The sequence below is a fragment of the Falco cherrug genome, chromosome 15, assembly GCF_023634085.1.
Source record: "Falco cherrug isolate bFalChe1 chromosome 15, bFalChe1.pri, whole genome shotgun sequence".
Lineage (NCBI taxonomy): Eukaryota > Metazoa > Chordata > Aves > Falconiformes > Falconidae > Falco > Falco cherrug.
In genome coordinates this window covers 7,001,452-7,010,259 of record NC_073711.1, presented here as the reverse complement: position 1 = coordinate 7,010,259, position 8,808 = coordinate 7,001,452, and the positions used below count along the sequence as shown (strand labels likewise).

General features: G+C 47.5%; 1 protein-coding gene across 3 annotated transcripts in view; it reads left to right on the top strand.

The window, feature by feature from the left end:
- Positions 1-8,449: 8,449 nt before the first annotated feature.
- Positions 8,450-8,808, top strand: part of STAG2 (STAG2 cohesin complex component) — an 82,208-nt gene continuing 81,849 nt past the window's right edge. For all 3 annotated transcript variants that reach the window (XM_055727247.1, XM_055727245.1, XM_055727246.1), the window contains exon 1: positions 8,450-8,591. The gene's annotated coding sequence lies outside the window, so the exon portion shown is untranslated. The remainder of the gene's footprint in view (positions 8,592-8,808) is intronic.

Genomic DNA, 8,808 nt, shown 5'->3' with positions numbered 1-8,808 from the left:
CCATAGTTTTGATGTCTTTGTTATGCATTTAGCTTTTTCTCACTGCTTTGAAACAAGGGGCTTGAAACATAATATTGACTTACTCTACCGATTGTACAGATCTACAGATACTTAGCTGTACATCTTTAAATTCAATTTGGGGCTTGATCCAAAGCTCATAGCACAATAAATAAATTATTATAGGTATATTTTTAATTAGAGTATTTCGACACTTCTTTTAATATTGCCTGGTTAGTTTTGACCACAATGCTTCAATGTTTGTTTTTGTCACCTGTGTGTGCAGCCTGAAGCTACAGGGCATATAGTCAAAGTTTTCAAAGCACTGTTGTTAACCTAACCTAATGAGTTTTTTAAAGTTAGCTATGTTTGAGTTTTACTGAAATTAAAAAAAATAATTAAATATGATGGGTTGTTAGAGTTTAATTAGACCTGGGTGGGAGGTTAATGCAGACACTTGATTACTATGTTCATGTCAAACTTGAAGCTGAAGTTGTATGCTGAGATTAAACATTACAAGGGCTGGTGAAGTTTGTTGCCACAGTATGTAGTAACTACTCGGAAGAGAATCTGTTCTGCCTTTCAAGGCGTGCAGGTTCTTGCATTTGATGTGCAAGGCCTGCCTGAAGGGAAGGTCAGCTCTTCATAGAGTGAAGGAGATTTTTCTGGCCTTTGCGGTGTTTTTCTGCAGCAGTAAGTACATGAACACTGTGTTGGTACGTGGTGGTGGGGTTTTTTTACCCTCTGCGTTGTGCACAAGTGACTCCTGTCAGCAAGGAGGCTAAATGCCAGAGTGGGCTGGAGATTTCCACTGCTGCCCCAGAGGCTTTGTCATTGCTCGTCCTGTGCAGGACGGTGGGACTGGCCTTAGCTCTTGAACCTGCTCTGTGAAGGGTGATGGTCGTCACCTCCGTACAGTCAAATGGGAAGAGCCAGACTAGTGACATCATCTTCATTCCTCGCGGAACTGAAGAATGAGTGAATACTCTCCCTCTTACTAATTTTTTTGGGGTGGGTTTTGCATGTGTAAGTTTTACTGAGTAGCTTGGAAACTTGAAGAAAATCTTTCCCCCCCATCACCCTGCCATGCCTTCATGCCAATTCGGGCTGTTGCAAGTATCTTGCTGCGCTTGTGAGTGCCGCTGTGTCACGTTGCTTCAAGAGGTGGACTGATGCTGGTGTACAGCAATTAGTGTGCCGTAATTACAATGCGGCTTTCTGTGAGGAGGCAGATGACCTGTGATAATACAGAACCTTTGCTGAAATTCAGATTTTAATTTTTTCTTAACCAGGAGTTCCAATTAAGCAATACTGATACCAACGTTACATTAATACTGTAAGCATTAATTCAGAGAATATGGCTCTGACTAAATTAACAAAAGAACTTGATTTTTCCTGGGACAGGAAAGAAGACAGCATATATTCAGTTATAAATGGCTTGGATAAACAAAACCCCAAGGAATATCTGGGGAAAAAATGTTTTTAATTATATTGTGAGTATCTGATAGTTCGAGGTAGGTGAAAACTACTTGGTTGCCTTTGGATAAGTATTAATTTACAGTTTTATAGCCTGCATGGCTATTGATGATGGCAGAGAGAAAATGCTTGATAAGTTAGAATTGTTGGAAATGTATTGGAGAGATACTTGAATTAGGGTTTGCCCCTAGACTGAAAAGCAGCATTTACTATCAAAAAATGAAAAATGCTTTTGCAGAGTCTCATGGTGAAACCATCTAGGGGAATCATTTACAGTAACTGCTGAAAAGCCAAGTTCAGTAGAAATGCATATGGTCACCTGCAAATTTTGGAGAATGAAATAAGCTAACCTCTAGAAATCACCAAGACAGAGAACATTTAAATTTACTCATGTTATGTCCTTTTGATCTTATGAAGTTAGATCCTCCTGCAAAACAGTTGACATGGTTTACATTATTTAGTTTTGCACGGTATGATGAGAGTCATCACTTGAGCCAACTAGTTAATCTTCTGAATACCAGCTTTTCAAAAGTGGGGGTCAAGCCACAGAAGCCTCTTCCTTTTAACTCTTGCATAACAGAGGGAGGCTTCTGAGTCTAAGGTTGACGTTACCTCCCTTTCCTGCATAACCAACCCAGGTGGTGGTACTGGAGCCAGTACTGAAGCTCTGTTGGTAGGGTACAAGCCACCAGAAAAATAACTGTTGCTCCAAATGTCTCTTCTGGTGTTTTGCAAAACAGAATGTACCAAAAGTGACATTAATTTGACTCCTACCTCTGCATCGCAATTTAGCCCTCTTATAACATTGTTAACAGTTGCTTTGTAAAGGCTTAATCGGCAATTCCACATTTCTGTAAGGAACGCCCATGTTCCAGGTTGGAAGCTTCACCTCTGCTGGGCTCACAGCTGGAACCAGCGGTACAGAGAAGGGACGTAAGGGTGTGCCCAGGGGGAGTGGGATTGGGAGTCGCCATCCTCGGCACTTGGGTGTCCCACAAGTGCCCTTTGCCATGGACGGGAAACACTTTGGTTTCAGCTGCTGGCAGTGAGGCTTTGCAGGACTTCCACAATCATGTGAAAGGAAGTTACAGTCTAAAAGAAGTATTTTTATCTTAACGGTTTTGAACATCTGTGCAAGCCACCAAGATGTCACAAACTGTTGTACTCCTTGCTGCTTGTTATGCATTGTGCCACTTAGAAAAAAAAATCGTACTCTCAGCTAATGACAGGATCACACCTCGCTTTGCTTCCACATCCCGCTGCATCAGAGTTGAGGCAGCGAGAAGAGCCTTGAGCCCCAGACATGCTCGGAAGGAGAGGGGACTGCTGAGAAGCACTTAACAGAAACAAACCTTGAAGCTGGTTGGTAATGAAATCTAAACCAAAGGAAACCATGTTAGGGATATATGTAGGATCTCAGGAATGTGGTAGGTCAGCCCCAGAACACATGCAAGTTTATCTGACAGAGTAATCTGTTCCTTGACTTTGTCAGGTAAGTAACCACCTCCCACTGCATATACTCCCACTTTAACCCTCTTCAGTTCTATCCTCAGTGGTTTATGGGGAAAAGACCAAGATAAATCAATCCACTGTCACCATCCAAACCTGGTGTTTGCCTGGAAACAGAGCAGAGAGCCGTCCCATCCATTTGAGGGAGGATTTTCTTCAAAGCTTAAACATAAAACAAACATATTTGACTTTGTGGTGTAGAATTGTTTTGCTCTATGATCTTGGGCAAAGGTTGAGCTGAATGACAACGTTTCTGTCCCAGTTCCACTCTAACCTCATCTAACCACAAACCAGCCTCCTTCCTCCCCTTTCCAGGCAACCCCCTGGCTCCGTGTCAGGGTCTCAGGGGGGCTGGATGCCCTGGAAAATCCAGCTGGCTGGGACCCACTCTCCGTTCCTGATGGGTGAGTTGCCCTCAGATCAAGAATATGATGTAGTTTCACTGGTTTTTAGCTGCCGCTTAGCTGCTTCCCCTGCTCAGTGCTGGTTGCTGCTGGTTGGCCCGCTTGACCTTATTTCAGCTCTTGTCTGCTTCTCACCCCAGCCCTTTTTCTGCTGTACAATCTGTTCTTTCCTGCCTTCATCCATGCTCTGCCACTTACCCAACCTGAAACATGTTTCTCTGGTTCCCGTGGTTCTTCCACAGGCTTTGTCGCCGATGCTGTCATGCTGCCTGACTCATAAAATGGGTCTTGATTCATGGTCCCTCTGCCTGGACTTGGCTACGGAACACAAGTCTTGGTCATGTCTCCCAAAACTTCCCTACATCTGCAAAGTAGAGCAGATCGCGTCCCAGATCCAACAGAGGTGGCCTGCATGGGAACACTTTCTTGTACATAAGGTGAGGTGAAGCCTCAAGTCAAATTGGTGCATCTTGACTGAAGCTGGGAAGAGGGTTTTGCATTATTTCCTACCAGCAACCGGTGGGGCCTTTACATGCTTTGGTGATGAAAACTTGAAAACATGGCTGAGGGGCTTTTATCTCAAAGAACTGATACATAGCAAGAGCACCTCACCTCAAACAGGGGAAAGAGTGCGGGGCTTCAGGCAACCAGTGGCACAGATGGCTGAATAAAGCTGCCGATAATGCAGTTAGCTGGAAGGCACTGGTGACTTACTGGGGTTCTGTTCATTTCTAGAGCGGGTAGCGAAGGGCAGGTAGAACTTCCTTCCTTTTTAGTGATACGGGACAAACTGTAATTCTGTGCATCTTTTCAGGTCTGAGAGCATGGTAGGCAGCAACTTACTGAATCAAAAAAATTCAGACTTCAGTTAGGCGTTCTGGAAAGACCTGGCAAGAAATAGGGGCATGCAAGGGAGACTTATGTAAATCGCAAAAGGATGAAACAATTCACAGTACAGGGAAAGGCCTAAGGAGCTATTGATGTGCTATCTGTCTGCTGGAAATTATGGGAAAGTAACCCATTTTTTTGTCTTTATTTTTGTTTCTTATGTAATAGCTCATCTCCAAAAGGATTTAGAGCAGATTTCCCTAGAGTGACTAATCCAGTTTCAAAAATCGGAGGAAAAAAACCACCAACACACCTGACTGGGAAAACTGCTTTTCCCCTGTGTACCCAACTAAACAGGTAAAAATATGCTGTGGCTTATTTAATACAGGCCATCACACTTACCCACTGCACCTTGGAACGAATCTAGTATACAAGTTCTGGCTTGTTTTCCAATTCTTGTAAGCAAATCCTTTTAAAAAATAAAAGGAATGGTAAAGGATTGTGTTGGCTTTTTGATTTTGTTTTGTTTTGTTTTGTTTTTTTAAATAGAAAAGAGGAAACGGAACTGCAGAGGGGGTTCCTATTCCGCTGCCCTCAAAGAAAAGGAAGCAGCATGAGGATGAATCTCCTGCCTGGAAGAATGAATCAGCCATCTGGCAGCTTGAGTTTATTCTGATCTGTAATGGTGAATCTCTGGCCATTAATTCAGACATGGAATTGGTATCTACCCTTGCCTTGCTCAGTTTCTTAACTGGGTGACTGATCAAGAGCTCTTTTTGGTTCAAGCATAGTAAAAGTCCCTGTTGTAAAGTCTTTGTTAAATTCTCTCTGAATTGGGCTTCCTATCAGAAATGGTGGGCTTTGAAGCTCCTAAAAAGTAGCTTTAATGAGAAAGATGACACAGTCCTGTAGAATACTTTCTCCTACACTTTTCCACAGAACTTTCTATCCGACATAAATCCTTCCTAGGAAGACCAGAATTTAAAATATCTCTGTTTCTTTATCGTGCCTGGATAACACTTTTTTTTTCTTTTACATTTTTTCATTGTATTGGAACGGATGCTAGAGTGCTAAAGCTATATAGGAACTTCAAGATGTTCTTCGATTTCTTCACAAAGCCTGAACAGACAGATGGTAGGAGCCCATTCTGGAATTGTTAGCTTAGAAAGAAGTGGTGTGCTAGCAGCGGAACTGCTTTTCGTCTCATCTCCCCTGTTGCACCAACTGGAAGGCTCAATCCCACAAGCATGATCAGTTCACAGGGAAAATGCAGAACTTAGGTTCTTCAGGGAGCCAGTTTGCCATGGATAAAGACAGCAAATACAAGGGTTAAGAACTTTTCTGCCCCCTATATTGCTATCCACCCTTTGAGAGATTGTTGCGTTTGCTCCTTAGATGCGTGCTATATAAACCAGTTTGTGGTGGTTATTCGCATGATCCTAGTGTGGTGCTGTCAGGTGTCCTCCCAGGGCACAGCTGGCATAAGGAATTCCTATGTTCTGGTCACTGGAGCCGAGCAGAAACATTCCCGGCCTCTGTAGGAGCGCACCGCACCTTCAGTTGTGCTGCCTGAATTGCTTACGTAGTTGTACTCTGGCTTCCAAGAAATGAGCTGGTTTGGGAGGAAAGAAATGAAACCAGTCCCTTCGAAAACAAATGGCCCTCCCCCCCTTTCTCTGATGAGGCAACAGTTTTGCTCAGCCAGCAGCCAGGCCGGCAGCTGAGTGGAGCAACTGGGAGGGAGGAAATGCACTGGGGAGTGCAAAATCCTCTTAGGCGGGCTCTGTGACCAATGGTTTGTAATACGCCGCTGCACCTGGAGCCGGGTCCCCAGAGTGTTTGCAGGTTTTGTTACAAGTTTCAAAAAGCAAATAGTCAGAACACCCAGAAGTGTTATGAATCTGGGCTTCTAAGGTCTGAGTCAGCTTTGGAAAGGGGCTGAACTCTCTGCCATGGTACTGTCAGCACTTGCATGCTCATTTCTTTAAAAAACACACCCTAAAAACTGTCATGTTTTCTTCTGTTAAACACATTTACCTAAAGGATCTCAGCTATGAGGTCAAGTGTGAACTATAGTGTTTTTGGAACAGCCCAAATATCTGATGCACGTGCTAATAAATGGATTTTATGCACAGCTGAGTCTGAAGCTGCCTCAGTGTTGTGCTTCTGCCAGCTCTCACAGCAGGCTGCTATAATCTTACAAAGTTTTGGATTTGCGTTGTAATATGAGTAGCCCTATTGTATCTCAATTGGAGGATACATTGCTGGAATTCCATGTGCAGGCAAAATGTTAGTTTTGGAAGTGTGTGGTTTATTTTCATGGAAAAGTTGTCTGGCAGCTGTCAGAAATTGACTTTGTAGACGGAAGGTGCAAACGGATCCAGCTCCTTTCCATCTATTTCTGTGTGTAATTTAACAACATATATCATGGGCAAGTTTAAAAGTTAGGAGGTATGGTGGGTGTGTTGGGTTTTTTTGTGTGTTTTGTTTTCTTTTTTTTTTACGGTTTATCTTTTATTCACAATTCTTCTATAATTTCGTCAGGCATTAACAGATACACACGAAACAGCAGCAGCAGCAGCACCTGTAGCTATAACCGAAACTTCGAACATAGTTTTACAATGAGGGATTCGGGGTGCTGTTTTAAATTGTTCCCTAAAAGGGTATCTTTCTCCCAATTTTCTTATTTTTTCCGCAGCCTTGACAGGAGGTACAAAACATTATGAAATGTGAATTCAAGCCACAGAATGGAATTTATTTTTGGAAGTCTTCTCTCAGGTACCAACCAAAGATTATATCTAGAACTGCTAGATGTCATCACCTCGTATTACACTAGGTTTTTATTTTAAACTCTCCTTGTCTGATCAGCTTCCATTATGACTGTTACTCGCTGTGCATGCCTCATCTTCGTTTTGGAAAGGCTGAAGCTGACGGATACTCTTTTCTTGTGTCCTGCCTTTGTTAGGCAGGTGAGCAGAGCGACTCTGCTTGGCACCTGCCTAGTTATGCTAACCATCTCCCCAAAATTAAAAGTAGGTAAACACAAAAGGCGGCTGGAGACTAATTAGCAGGACAAAACTGTTCTTGTGCTGACCGATCTAACCATAAGCTTACGTGCAACTATTCAGCATGAGTAATGTGCTTAGCATTACACAATGCAGGGAGAGAAAAAATGTAGAAGGAACTATCGAATTGCGCATTTAGAAAAATAAGCGTCACAAAGTATTCTGTATTGCTTATATGCGATCGTCTGAGGTACGTAGGAATCTTCATACAGGGAGAAACAAGGAATCGCCCTGGGAGGCTAGGAGCAAGCGCCAATTTGAACTGGGAAGGAAGGCGCTTTGCGACGAGCAGCAGCAAACGTTTCGGGAGGACGCTGCCCAGCACCAGAACCACCACCAGCGCCAGCAAACAGCTCCTGCTGGTCTGGCCGCCCCGCTGGGCGCTCTGGAGACCGGGCACCCCGCACACACCCCTGCGGGCAGCCGCGCGTTTATCTTCACGGCCACAGGCACCCCCGCAGCCGGCTCCGGCACGGCGCAGCAACGGCGGCGCGGCAGCCCCGGGCGGCGAGGGGGCCGGCAGGCGGGCAGGGGTTATTTCTAGGAAGGCTGAACTTTGCCTCAGCCGAACGACTGTTTTCCAGTTACTGCGGTGTTGCAAGGGGGCAGGAAGGGCGCCAGGCCCCGCGCCCGCGGGTGGCTGTACGCGGCCGGGGCCGTGCCGTGCCGTGCCGTGCCGGAGCTCTCCTTTTTAGGCTGTCCTCCTGTTTCAGTCACCCGATCCTGCCCCGAGAATGAAGCCAGCAGCTGGGCCCCCCCCGCCGGCCGCGCACGGAGGAGGCCGGGCCCCCCCGCCTGGCAGGAGGAGGAGGAGGAGGAGGAGGAAGAGGCCGCCTCGCCTCGCCTCGCCACCCCGGCGGCGGCCCGACCCCGGCCGTCCCCGCCACCGCCCCCGCCGGGCCGCCGCCGCTGTGGAGCGCCGCGCTCGCGAGGCGGCGGGGGCGGGGGAGCGGCCGGGCGGCGCGCGCGTGCGCGGCACCTTGTTTACCCCGCTCGGCGCGGGCTGCGCCGCGGCCGGCCGGCAGGTGTCGCCCCACGCCCAGGAGAGCGGGCCTCGCTCGGAGGCCGCCAGGTGGCGCCTGCGCCCTCCATTCGCTCGCGAGCCGCCGAGCAGCGAACACCCCAAACAATCCCCAGCGCCGCCGCCAAATTAAATAACCTGCCCGCGCCCCGCGCCGTCCCCAGACCCCCCCTCCGCGGCCAAGTCTCCGGGCCGGGCCGGGCCGGGCGCGCAACCGGCAGCCGGGCCGGGGATATAGGAGCGGAGCTACGAGCCTGGGCCTCCTCGCTGCCTACGCCGATACTGGGCAAGGTAAGTTAGAAAATGGCGGCGAAGCTTCTGGAAGTTTGGAGGGGGGACTCGGGATCGCGGTGCGTGGCTGCGGAGAGAGGCCGGGACGGGGCCCGCGGTCCCCGGGCCTGCGAGGACGGCGCGGGGCGCTAGGCCGGCTGGCCACAGGGACTCCGCGCAGCCAAGATGGAGGACGGCGGGGCCGAGCCGCGAAAACACTCCAGCCCCCCGCTTCCCC